Genomic DNA, 17,260 nt, shown 5'->3' on the forward strand with positions numbered 1-17,260 from the left:
TGTGGCCAAATTCCAGAATTCCCAGGTGAAAGAGAAAATATTGCAAGCAGCTAGAAAGAAACAATTCAAGTATTGTGGAAATACAATCAGGATAGTACAAGATCTGGCACCTTCTACATTGAGGGATAAAAGGGAATGGAATAGGATATTCCAGAAGTCAAAGGAACTAGGACTGAAGCCAAGAATCACCTACCCAGCAAAACTGAGTATAATACTTCAGGAGAAAAAATGGTCTTTCAATGAAATAGAAGACTTTCAAATTTTCCTGATGAAAAGACCAGAGCTGGAAAGAAAATTTGACTTTCTAACACAAGAATGAAGAGAACCATGAAAAGGCGAACAGCAAAGAGAAATCATAAGGGACTTACTAAAGTTGAACTGTTTACATTCCTACATGGAAAGACAATATTTATAACTCTTGAAACATTTCAGTATCTGAGCACTGGGTGGGAGTACACACAAACACACATGCACACACGCACACATACATAGAGACAGAGTGCACAGAGTGAATTGAAGAGGATGGGATCATATACTAAAAAAAAAAAATGAAATCAAGCAGTGAGAGAGAAATATTGGGAGGAGAAAGGGAGAAGTTATATGGGGCAAATTATCTCTCATAAAACAGGCAAGCAAAAGACTTATTAGTGGTGTGATAAAGAGGGGAGGCAAGAGAAAAACATGAGATCTACTCTCATCACATTCCACTAAAGGAAAGAATATAATTCACACTCATTCTGATAGGAAAACCTATCTCATAATACAGGAGAGTGGGGGACAGGGACACAAGCAGGATGGGGGGGAGGATAGAGGGGAGGACATGGGGAGGAGAATGCAATCCGAGGTCGACACTCATGGGGAGGGAAAGGACCATAAGAAAATAGAAGTAATGGGGGACAGGACAGGATGGAGGGAAATATAGGTAGTCTTATACAACACAACTAGTATGGAAATCATTTGCAAAACTAAACAGATATGGCCTATATTGAACTGCCTGTCTTCCAAGGGGAAGGGGTAGAGAGGGAGGGAGCTAAAGAAGTTGGAACTCAAAGTGTTAGGACCAAATGTAATGTTCTTACCACTGGGTAACAAGAAATACAGGTTAAGGGGTCAAGAAAGCTATCTGGCCCTACAGGACAAAAAAGAAGACGGAGACAAGGGCAGGGAGGGAGGATAGAGGAGAGAGCAGATAGGTCACAGAGGCAATTAGAAAACTTGGGTCTGGGGGGGGAGGGGGAAAAAAGGGGAGAAAATTTGTAACCCAAAATTGTGTGAAAATAAATGTTAAAAGTTTAATAAAAAAATAAAAATAAAACAAAATAAAATAAAATAAGAGGACTGATCTCAATAGAATTTAGAGTCCCTTCCAGTTCTACGTGCATGATCTCCTTCTCTTTGAATCAATTCTACCAGGCATGTTTCTTTGGACTGGATTTTTCAAGAAATCTGAACTTCTCTGGTGTTGCTGATTTGAACCCAGTTTTTCTTATGACGATGTTTTCTTTCCTGCACCTGTGCTTTTCTTCCTGCCATGGTCTTAAAGAAAAAGTACCTTTGGTGATCTTAATGGGATTCTAGTCATCAAACGAACAGAAAAAGAAAAAAAAGCGAACTCAAGAATACTTAAGGAAAACTCTTCCTCTGGTTTTTATATGTTATAAACTTATTTCTGATACTGCTCTGGGGTAAAGTTCCTTACACCTGCATGTTTTCCAAAGGACACTGTTTTCAACTGCTTCTCTTTTCCCATTAACAGCCCAGAATGGATAGTTACGTATGGCAGGCCTGGAAATGTTTCTTTTTTTTTTCCTTTCCAGATTTGGAATACCACTATGAAAAGCTTCAGAGTTCTTTGAGTATGTAGGGAGTAGGTTGAGGGTGGGGGGAGCCTTTTGTGCAATGACAAACGTGTTTTGGTTGATTAAATGATTAAAAATTAAAAACACAATCACCTGAAGGTTTAATAAAATTTAACTATTTCAAATTAGCATTTTTACTTAGAAAATTAAAATTTTCTAGGTTGTTGCCAATTTCAGCAAGACATCATGGATATGATCTTTCAGTCAGAAGCAGCTGCACCATTCATAGTACTTGTGAGCCTCAGTGAAATGTATTCCTAATGTATTCTCAACTGTTTCCCTTTCTAGTGCCATTTAAAATCTCTTTGGATTTAGCATATGACAGATGCATTGTATGTCTGCTTCTCAAAACTATATTTCACTGTCTGTCTATCTATCACCTCTCTAGAACACACAGATAACTTAGTTTTCTTGCGCTTAGGCAATATTTTCAATCTCTTGAGAGTGTGGGGTGAAAGAAGTACATTTCACCCAGTTAAGGAAAAATGTGATTTCTTTCCAAAATGCTCACGTGGATCTATGTTATCATTTGTTTGAGGATTCGTTATAGTGATACAAGTTTTGCCTCATCTCATTTAATGCTAGTTAATGTCCTACAAGTTCACGGAGGTGAGTGAAGAGCAGGGGAGGGTTGGAAATAGCAGAGGAAGTGAGGGTCATTTCCTCCCAATGTACAAGCAGCTTTTCTTTTTTAATCCTGTAATACCACTGAAACACTCAGGGTCTCTAGATGTTACCATGCATCTTACCACATGACCAATCATCTATTTATGATCTTACTTTTCCCTGATAACACCTTTAACATTGTTGAAGTTCTTTATGTTTTTATATATTGCAGCTTGCTCACACTCAACATGGCTACGTTACTTATTTTAAATTCCCTAGAGAGAAAAATCTTCCATCATTGACAGACATACACCACTACCCAGTTTTACAGTTGGGAACTAATACTGAAATCCAATTGATTCTATCAAAAAAGCTGTGTGGTGCCTTTTTGTAGAAGTGAAGTCCAAAAGACGTAGGTTCAGATCATGATGAGTTCTACCTGCTCAAGTCACCTAACCTCTCTGTTTTATCATGTATAATTACAGGGATGCTGATAGTGCCCCGGAATCTACCTCACAGATGTATGAAGCTCAGATGAGATAACCTCGATGTAGCAGTTTGCAAACTCTAAAGTGCTATACAAATACTAGTTATTAGTATTATCAGTGATTTGGCATTTATCAAATATGATCTATTACTATTGATCTTTTCTTTGGATGTGTCCTAGCTAAAGCATTGATAACAACAGGAAAGCTGCCCTGGTATAGGATTTACTTGCTAGTCATCTATTCATTTATCTGTCTCTCTTATGAAACTTCCACAGAAGTCCTGCTCTTAAGGTACCTTGTGGTGAGGTGATAACCCTGGATATTTAAAGATTACTGGAAGAGCTCAAACTTTTAACAGGTTCTAGCAACCTGAAAAGCCTTAGGAGGGACTCAGAAATAGACAGTACATCTTTTGTCCAAGGACCAGTGTGCTTAAAGAGATTCAATATCCAGTGATTTTTTTTAGCAACTCATGAATGCTTTCTACTAACGTGTATAGAGGCTGCTTTCTACATTAGTACAGGGAGTCTTCTTCTTGATAAAATCATAGCTATGACATGTTGAATAGTTAATAGTCTGAGGGCCAGTTTACATTAGGTTTAATTTATAGGAGTCGCTGTCTTCATGTTGGATTGTTTAACTTCTTTGGGCCTTGAATTGTTAAAGAGAAAAAAGTCCAGTGGAAATTTTATTGGAGGTTGTACTTAAGTTCTCATTTTCCTGAAGTTGTCATGTTTTGGTTTTACATCACATTCTATTTCCCCCCAACAATTTATGCGTTATTATTAAAGAGACTATTTTAATGGTAAATAGTATTTTTTCAATTGCATCTAAAGACATATTCATATTTTTTCATATCATTTTTTTAAGATTTAGGGTTCCAATTTTTTCTCCCTTCCTCTCTCCTGCTCCTCCCATCTCTCCAAGATAGCAACTAATAAAAACTTTTTGTCTTCAATTGTTACTAGCTTTTAATAAAGCTAATGTATTATATTTTCAATCAAAAATTCTGTGAAAGCTTGAAATTTAAATGTATCCTATACTATATATCGTTGTAGGGTATGGAATCCTTGCGTTAGGTGAATCTAACATACCTCAGCAAGTATTGGTTGAATGTGGTTTATGTATTCAAACCTATGCTAAGCTGTAAAATAATATGGCACTATATTCACTTTAATATATTGTCATTGTGGTTGGGGAGATTAAAGAGATAGAGACCTATATGCAGATATAGATTAAAGTAGTTTTATATTTTGTAGAGATTAGAGACCCATATGTAGAGATAAAGTAGTTTTATATAAAGTAGTTTAATATACTTTTTATAGTGGTTTATATACAGTTTGCATCTCAATATAAAACCACTTTAATACTTAAAAGGTACTTTTTTTTCTGTTGGAATGGGCATTACCTCATAATCTAAGTACTACCTTTTCAGAACTAATTCATATCAATATCTTTCATATACTTAATATTGCAGCTAACCCTGTCTAAATTCCCTGAACTCTGATTCTCGTGTCTTGCCTCCATGTTCTTGCCTGCCTAGAAGCACTCCCTCTTCACCTCTGATGGGAAACCTTTTTCCCTCTCCTCAAACAGTATTGTGTTTGTTTACTTATTTTACTTCAGTAAATTCTAGTTCCTTGCAGGCAGAGATTTTTCACCTTGTCTTGTTACCCCTAGTGTTTAGCACCATTCTGTACACATAGGAGGTACTTAATAGAGGTTTGGTGAATGAATGAATCCATTGTTTTAAAATCTCCAGCCATTTTTCACTGATACTGATAAAAAAAAAGCCATCCCATGTCTTAGTAGATGGGTTCCTTTATGGCTAGATTTCTGGTACAAAGCCTTTTCACACAACTAAACTGGTCCTTAGATCTGGATAGTGTGTTTGAATCCGTTCTTATACTCTCCTCAGTTTGGTGGGATCTTGCAGAATTTTTGTTCCATTGTAAAAGCCTTTGAGACTTTAGATAGACAATAATAACACACCAACATTGTCAAATTGTATATAATAAACTGCAGTCAAATAACTGCCACACACAATTTAGAAGGAAGAAAATCAATATTGGCTGGAATTGTCAGGGAGGAGTGCTTGGAGCAGGTGCAAACAGACCTGATGGTCTTGAGAAATTGATACAGTTTGGGTAGGAACAGAGAAATCTTTTCAGGTGGGTAAAATGTATGAAGAAAATGATGGAAAATAGTGTTATTAGGGGGGGGAAAGGAAAAAATTCCCAGATTGGAAATTGTGGCATAGCTATATCGTCATTGAAGCCTATTTTGTTTCTTGGGGCTAGCCCCCTTATTTGATGGGGGAATCTAGACTATTTTGGGGCCGGCTGCCTTTCACACTCTATCTTGTTCTGTAATTTTCTCTCTTAGGAAACTTTCATATCCGGTTCATGTAGAGTGGGAAAATCTTTGGTAATTTTACCTTTTTCTTTCAGTATGGGGAATTAATCTAATGACCTGAACATGAATTGGTTCCTCCTTAGAACACCCAAGACCTTTACGTGTAGCCTTAAGCTACCATAGTTTTTTAACCTAAGAATAATATATGTTAACTGGGAGGAGCTTTGTGTAACCTGGATGTATGCAGTCTGAGAGAAGTTTTTCATAGTATCAGCACTGAACCCACTCCATCCTCTTGTTGTGGCCTGAAAAATATAGGCCCTTAAACCTAAAACTGGAAGGATCTTGAGGATTCAAACCCTTCTTTTGGCAGATTAGAACTTGCTCATTTGGAGTGACTTGACTAAGGTCACATACATTGTAAGCATCAGAGGCTGGATTAAAATCCCCATGCCCTGACTCTAGAGCCAGTGCTTATTCATGACAACATGCTACCTCAGGAGTTTCCCTAAATAACGAAAATGTTTAACAGGTACAGGAATAGAGAACTGATCAGGAAAATTCATTAATAAAAACAACGGTAACTCACCAGATAAGCCTTAACCAGACCCAGCTGCTGTGGAGGTGAAAAAGGTGAGTGGCTTACTCTGGTGAGAATACACTGTATGGTTAACATTCCATGGCTAGATAAGGAACCCAAGTGTTTAATCAGAGATCAGGGCTGAGATCAGGCTACACAATGTCAGGGTATGATCCATTTGATTTCTTCAAGTTAATACAAAAATAACTTAAGTGTCCCATAGACTGGATTCTACTATGGAAATCTTTCTATATCAAAGAGAAGAGGGTATTAAAGAAAAGGGAAAATTCTAGGTGTAAGGAATGTTAGTGAAAAATGATTTGGCAAGTATTACTACTTTGATTTTTAAATTCAAATGGGGAATAAACCAAACCAAAAGTGTAAAATATAGAAGCCCTGCTAAACACCAAAAGTATTTCAGTTCATGCTTCCATGAAAAGATCTTATTCACTAAGACTTGAAAAAGGTGATAATCACACCCAAGCTAAAAAAAACCCTACTATTATGATTGAAACCCAGTTGTATCCTTCCCTTTCCTTCAACAGAGACCTAGTAGTACTTTGACTTTAATCCTCTTTCCCTGTATCCCTGCTTTTGGGTGTCTCATGCTAGGCATGAAGTTTCTCCTTATTTGGATTAAATCACACCTAATTAAGGTCTAATGCTTGTTTTATTCATTATTGATATTAAATTCCCAAAAGGATGAAACAGGTTGGAACAGCCAGGGAATATTCTAAACATGAAAACAAATTGCTGAATTAGAAAAGTCTGTGTTAATTGTAATTGAAAATATAAACTATTATGAGATCACAAGTCTGATAATATCTATTGTCTGGATAAGTCTATTTCAAGTGACAGAAGAAAAATTATATATTTGCCATCTTTTTTATTCCTTATACATTTTCTCACAAGGCATATTCAATCATTTATTTCAAGTCTTAATCATTTAAAGGCCTGAAATTGATTCAAAATAGAGGTCAGTGTACAGGTATAATCTGTCTTAACCTACAGAATGCTAATGCATTTGAACGTGTGGATTTTTTTAGAGTAGATCTCAAACTGAATTTGAAGGGTAAGGTAATGGTAATATAAAACTGTGCATGTAAAGGGGTATCATTTGCAAAGACCGGTTTTTCGCTTTAAAATGGAAGACTTGTTGCAAATTCCCCCTACTATAATTTTCATTAATGGCATAAAGACATAACTTTAAACTATATATTGCATGGGAGTTTCTTAGTCATTTGAATTGAATTACATGAAATCTATCAAGTTTCTCACCTAAATCTGAATTATGGCATTTGTATTGTAGATGTCAAATTATAGATATTAAAAACATTATACATACTCTATATTTCATTTTTAAATACTTGTATTTCACCAAATATAAGCTATTTAACAGCCATGAACCATAAGGCACTGTACTTAGAATTACACATAGCATACTAAAGAGACATAAAGCTCTTTAAGTTTAAATAATTACATTGATGTAGCTGTCTCTAAAACAGCACACATCTAGATTGTATCTGCTCATGCAGAAGTATTGAACATAGGGGAACAGACAACTGAGCTCATATTTCCCACTGTGACAAAATTTTGGGGAACTTTAATTCAATATATAAATGTCAATTATCATTATTATCATTTTCTCATCTTCTTCATCTTTGTATCTGAATCTATGATTTTATTACTATAGAAAAATCCCAGTAAGTAAACAGACTCTACTGATAAAGGTCAGACAGTCTTTTCATCTTAGGGAATTGCCTGGAAATCTGAGAGGTGAACCATTTTTCCCAGGTTTACACAGCCAACATATCACAGGCAAAACTTGACCTCTTCACTCTTCATTTTGAAATAAGCTCTTTAGTTGCTAAATTGCAATGTGTCTGACAAGGATCATGGGCATAGAGATGAAAGAGACCTTATAATTCATCCAGTTCAACCTCCTTATGTTATAGCTGAGGAAACAGAATCTCAGAGAGGTTAAGTGACTTGCTGAAAATCACAGAGGAAGTAAACATTACAGATGGGATTGGAACCCAACTACTCCGACATCCTCATCATCGTTATCCTCAATTCCATTTGATGAATATATATTAATTTCCTTCAAAGTGTTGCTGTGCTCTGGGGATACAAAGATGAAAGAAATATGTCAACAGATTTACCATCTATCAGGGCTGGTTGAAACATGCACATGCATAAATGTAATAAAAGCTAAAAATGATTAAGTGAGTAGGAGAAATTAAACTGATGGCCTGAGGGAATTAAGGAGGGAGGGATCCATTTTAGCTAGAAGGGATCAGGGATGGAATAAGGTTGAATCTGAGTTGGTCCTTGAATGATGGGCAGAATGTCAATATGTGGGGACAGGGAGGGGGAAAACTTCATTCTGACAAGGCTGATGGCACTTTCAAAGACAGAGATGAGAGAGAATAAGAAAATAAGGGCAAACAGTTATTATTCCAGTTTGGATGCCACAAAGAGAAGTGTCAGGAGACAAGGAAGGATAGGACCCAAATATGGAGAGCTTAGAATACCAGGTAGAGGAGTTTTTATTTTACTTGGAAGGCAATGGAAAGTCACTGAAAGATACTGAGCAGGGAAATGATTTGATTAGATTGTAGATTAAGAAGATTCTTTTAGTATGAAGGATAAACAGTATTTATCTGGAAATAATTGACCTGAAACAGTGATTCTCTAACCTCCCTTTCCCTCCCCCCACTTCATGAAGGACAGGCATTACATTTCCCCCCTCTCCCAGGGTTGTCCAGTTTCTCCTCTGTCATTGCTTAAAGCCCCCACTGATTGTGTTCTCCCAATTTTAGGGTTCCAAGTACTTTTTATCACCCGCTACTTAGCAGATTGGGATTTACAAAGGAATTTTTAATTTAAAAGTCTAGCTAGAGTAATCATACAACATTTTCTCTCTAACACCTCAGGATCAAAATCCTCCTCACCCCAACTCAGAGACTGCGTTGGAGAGGGGGATTGGGTTCACAGTTTGACTCAGTTCCTATGTAGCATTAAACAACTGAGTTCTAAGTGCGATTCTGCCTCTCCATTCAGTCTGCATCATGCACCCTTGCTGCTCAGGACTTCTCTGTTGAACGAACTACAACATCTAGTTCAGAATTCTGGGCTTTAAGGTCGCTATGGCTCTAGCTCCCAGGTTGGAGACTCGACTTTTTATGTCTAGAAATAAACGTATAGATGAAACAAGACCAAAACCCCAAGCCTGCTTCTTTCGCACATGACCTCAGGTAAGAGTGGAGAACTTGCTGCCTTCAGGCCACATGTGGCCCTCTAGGTCATCAAGTGTGGTCCTTTGACTGAATTGAAACGTCAGAACAGGATTTGTTCTGTAAAACTTGGACTCGATAAAAAGGTCACATCCAAAGACCTAAAAGGCCACATATGACCTCGAGATCAGAGGTTCCCCACCCCTGACCTAAGGGGAGAGGAAAGTGGCCCTCAGTCCCTTTCTTACTTATGGGATCATGCCATTCAGTGAGGGAACAAGTGCTTCATGCCAGGCTGCCTAAAGAAGAAAGAGAGCAAGAGTGTCCCAGGTAGGAAGCTTTAAACACACACACACACACACACACACACACACACACACACACACACACACACACACACACACCTGTCGAGATTGAGTATGCAGCCAATGGAAAAAATCTGCTCCCAACTACATGGTAAGCCAACATAGAATGCCCATTCTTGCACCAGAGTACAATGCATAAATATAGTAAAGTACAATTAGGAGAGAATGTATGTAATATTAGTGATAGAACTGGAAGGGACCCTTGAGGTCATCTAGTTCAATTCTCATGTTTTGTGCATAAGAAAATTTAGTCCCAAATCATAGTAAGTGACTTGCACAAGGTTACCTAGGTAAGGGAATAGAGACAGAATTCAAATTCAAGTCTTCTGAAACCTAATTCAGAACTTTTGCAGTTATACAACAATGAATCTCCCTTTGCAGCAGAGGAAGCCAGAATGAGAAAGAGTTACAAAATCATTCCATACAAGTTTTGATTAAAGGATCTGGGGATGTTTAACTTATAGAACTAAAGACTTAGGGGAGATAGCACTGTAACTGTCTTTATTTATCTCAAGTATTATCAGTTGGAAAAAGGGATTATACTTTGTCTTCTTATTCCAGGTATGGGTAGGGAAACAACCAGAACCAAATCTTCACCTTCCCATTACCTGGGAATACACTTAATAGGTACTCAATAAATTCTTGTTGAATTGAATTTACTATTCGCTGAATACTGAAGGGAGGTTAGAAAAATAAAGAGGGCAGAATGCATCATCGTGCAATAGAAGGAGAGCTACATCTGTAGTCAGAAGACATTGGATCAGTTCTCAACTCTGTCAATCACTAAGTGCTCTTGGGCAAAGCCTTTCCCTTCTCCAGGTCTCAGTTTCTTTATCTGTAAAATAGAGTTTGGACTCGATGGCCCTTGGAAGTCCCTTTCAACTTCAAATCTACAGTCCTTCAAACTTCACCTCCTCCATAGCTGTACTTAGAGCTAGTCCTGTTCCTATACACACATTCATTTGGCTCCTATCAATTGATCAATCAATCAATAGACATGTATGTGCAAAGTGGGAAACAGGCATTCCTGGATATTTAGAGATATAGAAGATAAACTATTTCCAAAGGAGTAGTGTACACATTTAGAGAGCAAGCTATGAATGGAACGAACAGTTCAGAGTCACTTCTAGGTCTTGAGGGGTCTTGGAAAAGAAAATACCAATGGGATAAAGATTTACATGGGATTAATGTGAGTTTTATTGTGTTTTACTCTACATAAGAAAAGTAAAACTCTATTAGTTTATTATAGTAAAATGAAAAAAAAATAAAATAAATGACTCCTGGGGGTTAGTAATGATACAGAGGCTACTTTACCTCCAGGTCATTTGACAATTTAATGTGGCCTGTGGAGACTGAAAATGTTTTACACTGTTTTTCCATCTTTGTGACTGCAGGAAAGGGGAAAAGATGATCAAGTACAGCCTTTTATGTCTGATAATAAACATAAATAAAAAGCAATTTATATTCATCTCTCAAGATCAGAACAGAAGCAAAATGGACATTTTTTATCACTTTCAAAATTATGAAAATTAGCACTGAAGTTAATTTAATCCTCAGGCACTTTGGAAAATATGAATTTGGTCATTAAAAGGCATTGACAATGACTGAAAGTGTAGCTGTTAATCTGTGCTCACAGTATATACTCCATAAAATAACCTTGTTTACTCAATCTTAAATAAAACTAACCATTATAAAAATACAATCAATTATATTGCATTCAAAAAGAAAATATTTGATGACAATATCCAAAGTTAATTAATTGATTGATTTTAAGTGTTGCTTATTGACGTGTGTGTGTGTGTGTGTGTGTGTGTGTGTGTGTGTGTGTGTACGGGATACAAGTTTGAGATGCAGAAAAAGTAGTCAAGGGACTTTTCTGTCACCTCTAAAATCATATCGTGTAACTATTCACTACATTAACTACTCAAAACATCTCTTGGAGTATAGACCTTTTAAAATAAGTGATGTCTCTCTACATATGTATCTATATATATAGAGATATATGTCTCTCTCTCTCTCTGTCTCTCTCTCTCTATATATATATACACACACACACATTTGCAGAGAGAGAGAAAGAGAAAGAGAGAGAGACAGAGAGAGAGAGACAGAGAGAGAGAGACAGAGAGAGAGACAGAGAGAGAGACAGAGAGAGAGACAGAGACAGAGAGACAGAGAGAGAGAGAGAGAGAGAGAGAGAGAGAGAGAGAGAGAGAGAGAGAGAGAGAGAGAGAGCGAGCTTATTTTAAAAGGTCATAGGCTCCAAGAGATCCTTTGACTAGTTAAGACAGTGAATAGTTACATGATATGATTTTAGAGATGATAGAAATGTCCCTCTATTTCTCCTTCTACATCTCAGGCTAAATACTTCCCTTTTCCTACCTCACCTCATTTTTGAAATTCTTTTCATCTTTTTCTTCATGGAAAGAATTTTTCTTTTATCCTAAATTATTCAAATAATCTCCATTTCCCTTTTGCTTTACCTTGAGAGTATGATATGTATAATATTAAAAACCATATAAATAAATTTGTATGAGCTCTTTTTATTTTGAAAGAAATCAAGGATGATCATTTAACTAGTTTGAGAATCTTATTTTAAAATATAGTGGTGATAAAAATCTATTATCCCTTTTCGTATGAAGAAATTCATAATTTTCTAGTATAGATACACAAAATTTTGAGACTTTTCCCCACTTTTTTCCCTTTTTAAAAGTTTAAATATATAGTCATGTATTAAATTACAGCCTCCAAGTTCTAGTAGTGATAACCAGAATTTTGAATTTAAAAATGAATATTCTGAATAGCACCTCTCCCATGGCAGGGCATCTCAAGTCACTATTTGCAGCTGATTTGGAAGTATTACTACTTTCAGTATATTCATTAGTTTTAGATGATTCAATCAGCAAGTAGGTTTTTAAAGAAATATGGATCCAGTGATAGACCAAATATTTGTGGTCTAGGAACTAGTCTAACCAAATAGGGGGGAGTTCATTAAGAGCTCAACCAACTGATGATAAACTTTTCAGGAATAATAACCCTTGAAGATCCTCTGCAAAGTTTTGTTCATAAATGAAGCGACTATGGCCAAGGAAGTTCATCATATGGTACCAAATCTTATGATGATGAGCATCTCAGAAATTAGCTATTCAAGCCATCAGACTAAAGATGTATACATACGTATGTACATATATATATATACACATATATATACATATATATATACACACATACACACATATAAACAGATATACTACCTGATCTATTCTTAAATTCTTTTCAATTTAATAGCTTCACTATGCTGTGAGACCTATGTGAGGTCTTCAGGTCACTTCCACATCTCGATAAAGCATTGGAATGGACTACACTAGAAGTTACATTTGAATCTATTTTGATCTCATTGATCTTGGCACTCCCTTCAATAATACTTATCACAACCTATTCACATCTAGTCATTCCATCCAGCTCTTCTCCCATAAATCTTTCAAAGGGGGATCCACCCAGCATGCTAGAGGGCTTTTATATTTCTTTACATTACCTGTGTCAAACACATAAACTCTCCATTTATGTTCACTCAATCTTTCTTCATGATTAATTAGTTCCCCCGTCTCTCTCCTCCCTCTGCCACCCTCCCGTCAAGCATCTCTCTGATGATTATGGCATTTGGACATGGTGAAAATAATTGAATTTATCTGTGATTTATGAGATGAGAAAATAAAATCTTGATGGATCTCTTCTTAGAATTAACACATTCAGTAGCTTTAAAAGATTAAAAAATCTTTAATAACACATTGAAGTTTAGTATTAATTTTCCTCAAAGCATCTCATTTGAGGTAGGTAATATAAGTGTTAGCATAGTTGAACAAATGTGGAAGCTAAGACTCAGAGAAGTTGTGAATATCCTAAACTCACACAGCTAGTTGGAAGTTAAGTCAGAGCTTGAATCTAGGCCATCTACTTCCAAATATAGTCTCTCCCCAATTCCCCCCGCTCATGGTATTCTGCTGTCTTCCCTCCAAACTATTGATTTAACTATATATACATATATATGTGTGTATGCGTGTGTGTGTGTGTGTATGTATATATATCAAATGTGCTTTGGATTCCAGGAAATTTTTGAATTCTATTTCTAGGGATGATCACTGTGAATACAATTTTTTTTCTAGAAAAAAAAATAATTGTTTAGGCACCAGCAAAACACCTGCTATAAACATGCCTCCTGCATTCTTAGAAGAACAGCATTTCACACTGATGGTGAGATTCATTTAATTATTTAATTACTTGTATCAAAGGGGCCAAAGGCACCAATACATAACACCTGTAAAGAGTGAAAATTAACATAAAAATTTACAGGCCATGAAGTAATTTATTTTCATCACTTTGCTTATCTGTGTGCTACTAACCATCAGTTTAGAAACTCTCCCCAAGTCCAACCTAATTTGATAATATGGAGACTTACTGCTGTTTTACTGATTATAATCACACAGAAAATAATCTTGAATTCTGACTGTGTCAAATGTGCATTTTTACAAAGGACTCTATGTGCCATCTGTGGCTCATGCTGCACTAAGGATTTGAGCAAAAGAATTAAAAGTCTAAGAAATCTAGGTTGTTTTTCTTTTTTTTCAGCTTTAGGCATTCACCTAGCATTTGGAATTTCAAACGTTACATTGAAGTTCTCTACTTTCACTAACTGCCTGAAAGAGACAGGGCTCTGTCTTTTTGAATATATACATATTGCTTCCTTTTCTTATGGATTTGCTTTTCTCAAATGTCAGGAAATGGAAAGATAGTGTTACTTTTTAAAATCACTAACTGGAAAAGACTGCTGAATAACTTGGCCCTCCTGCTTACTGTGGCTTCAGCTAGAAAATCAAGGCAATTAAATTGGGAATGTGTAGGAAACAAACTATAATCTCCTAGTCAAACTGAGAAACCTAAAAGCAATCAAAATCTGTAAATGATGATTTTAAAAGATGTGAAAGTTTTTAAAACTTTCAACTTTATTTTAAAAAAAAATAATGGAGGAGAGGACCTATTTAGAGGTCACTCTCATTGGAAGCTGAGCTTTTTATTTTAAAAATCTGTAGCCTTTCTTGTTTCATGTTTTTTCTTCTGATTTAAAAATAAATAATTCTGAAACTCATTCAAAACTCCAAATATCCAGGTGATTTAGCTATTTTTTACTATTTAATTGCATTTCATCAGACAGTTAATAAACACCTGTTGTGTGTAGAACACTGTTCAAGGCATGAGGAGAGATGCAGAATTTACATAGATCAAAGTATGATTTAGTATGGGAATGATACAAACAGGTATTACTAATATTATACTGTATATATATATAAATCTAACGTTTTACTCTTATAGTCTAACATATGACATGATAAGTTGATACTATAAAATATTATACTATATGCTGCAATATATAGGAATGTAAGATAATGTAAAAAAAGATGGGCTTCAAATAGGGACAAAAATGTAAAATATTAAATCAGAAAGGAAAGATTCCGACAGAAAAAGCTGATCTTGATCAGGAGAGTCTTCTGGAAAACACTTTATTTGAGTTAGACTTTAAAGGTTGGGTAGAAGTTCCATAAGCTCAGTGGAAAAGAGAAGACATCTAAGACAAGATAAGCAGTGTGAACAAAGGCACAGTGGGAAGGGGAAAGAAGGGAAAGGAAATAAGCAATTATATGGCACCTACTATATGCCAAGTATTGTACTAACTGCTGGGGATATAAAAAGAGGCAAAAAACAGATCCTACCCTCAATGAGCTTATAATCAAGATTGTTTTCAGTACTATGAAGTTTGTTTCAGGGAAAATAGATCAAATAATTTTTTGGAGGGGGTTATAGGACTCATATAAAAGTTGTGGTTATAAAAACCGGAGCGCTCTGCCTCCACGGCTGTTTCATCTTCTGCTGTGCTCGGAGGCTGACAGCACAGTGTAGGAGTAGCTGCCATCACCATGGCTCTCAGCGACGCCGACGTCCAAAAGCAGATCAAACACATGATGGCTTTCATCGAACAGGAAGCAAATGAGAAGGCCGAAGAAATAGATGCAAAGTCAGAAGAAGAGTTCAACATTGAGAAAGGTCGTCTTGTGCAAACACAGAGAATGAAGATAATGGAATATTATGAGAAGAAGGAGAAACAAATTGAGCAGCAGAAGAAAATTCAGATGTTCAACTTGATGAGTCAAGCAAGATTGAAAGTCCTCAGAGCCAGAGATGACCTTATCTCAGACTTATTAAATGAAGCAAAGCAGAGACTCTCCAAGGTAGTGAAAGATACAACCAGGTATCAGGTGCTTTTGGATGGTCTGGTCCTTCAGGGTTTATATCAATTGTTGGAGCCACGAATGATTGTCCATTGCAAAAAAGAGGATCTCCCTTTGGTCAAGGCTGCAGTGCAAAAAGTGATCCCTACGTACAAGATTGCTACTACAAAAGATGTTGATGTCCAAGTTGATCAGGAGGCATACTTGCCAGAAGAAATAGCTGGAGGTATTGAGATTTATAATGGGGATCGTAAAATAAAAGTTTCTAATACCCTAGAAAGTAGACTGGATCTTATAGCCCAACAGATGATGCCAGAAGTCCGTGGGGCCTTATTTGGTGCTAATGCCAACAGGAAATTTTTGGACTAAGCCTCTGATGAGGTGGGATCCATTCCATCTGCTGTATTGATGAGTTATGTGTGTCTAAAACTGAAGAAACAACTATCAATGTTCTCCTTTCTGATGTTCTGACATTGTCCTATATTCTTCAGTGGAGTAGCCTGTGTAGAATGCCATCAGCCTAAATGTTAACTTTGGGAGAGGATTTATGGACTTAAACTGTTGGAATAACCTAGCTCATGTAGAAGTGACTAAGTTCTGATCTCTACATTCTAGGGACAAGGGGAATACATAGCAGTTGCATGATTTTCGCTGAGAATCCTTCTGTGATCTGCTTTAGATTGGAGTGAGCTGTGTATGTGAGGTATATTATAGCCTTTTTGTATTTTATTTCTATAGGTTACTTTAATGTGCATAAGGAGCATGCATTCACTCCAGCATTAATAGTATTACCCCTGTTAACGATTTGGGCTTAGAGGCTTTCCTCAGTTATATCTGTGATTCAAAAACCCAAACTATGAATATGCTTTATTTATTAAAATAAAAAAAATATGTGGATCAAAAAAATAGTTGTGGTTATATCTGAGAGGAATTTGGTTATGGGTGTCTTCATAATTATGATAGGATTAATTGAATTGCATTACACCATTAGTCCCTACTTTGAAGCAGAAAAGACAGTGAACCAAAGCTGTGGATAGAAGCCAACTGAAATGTGGCCAGTAAGTCAAGACAAGAGAAGTTACCAATAGAAGAAAGAAGTTGCAGCCAGAATAAATGGGGTAGAATAAACTGAGACAATATTGAAAAGAGATACTGAACTGGGAGGTGAAAAAAGAATATAGAACCCATACTGTCCCTTTTCTGAGTAGGCTGGGAATGGGGTCAACTTTGATGCTGGGAAATGACTAGAGAAGAGTTATGACAATACTTCCTGATAAGAAATGCTCCAATGTGAAGGAGATTCCTCTGCCATGGGAAGATCTAGTTAGACTTGTCTGCCTTATAGTTTAGAGGCCATCTACAAAAATTTGTGTGCTGAAGTAAAGAAAGTCCCTTTAGCTGCTCTGGGAGCTTAGGTAATTGGAGCACAGCTCTTAAGCAGGAAGGGAAAAGGAGCAAAACTTAAGGGATCTGCCTGTCACCAAGTCAATGTT

General features: G+C 36.4%; 1 long non-coding RNA gene and 1 pseudogene across 3 annotated transcripts in view; both read left to right on the plus strand.

The window, feature by feature from the left end:
- LOC140527323 (uncharacterized) overlaps positions 1-17,260 on the plus strand; it is a 357,549-nt gene that overhangs the window by 319,617 nt on the left and 20,672 nt on the right. The window lies entirely within an intron of this gene.
- Positions 15,405-16,240, plus strand: LOC140527320 (V-type proton ATPase subunit E 1 pseudogene; annotated as a pseudogene).

This window comes from Notamacropus eugenii, chromosome 2 (assembly GCF_028372415.1).
Source record: "Notamacropus eugenii isolate mMacEug1 chromosome 2, mMacEug1.pri_v2, whole genome shotgun sequence".
NCBI classification, from domain to species: Eukaryota; Metazoa; Chordata; class Mammalia; order Diprotodontia; family Macropodidae; genus Notamacropus; species Notamacropus eugenii.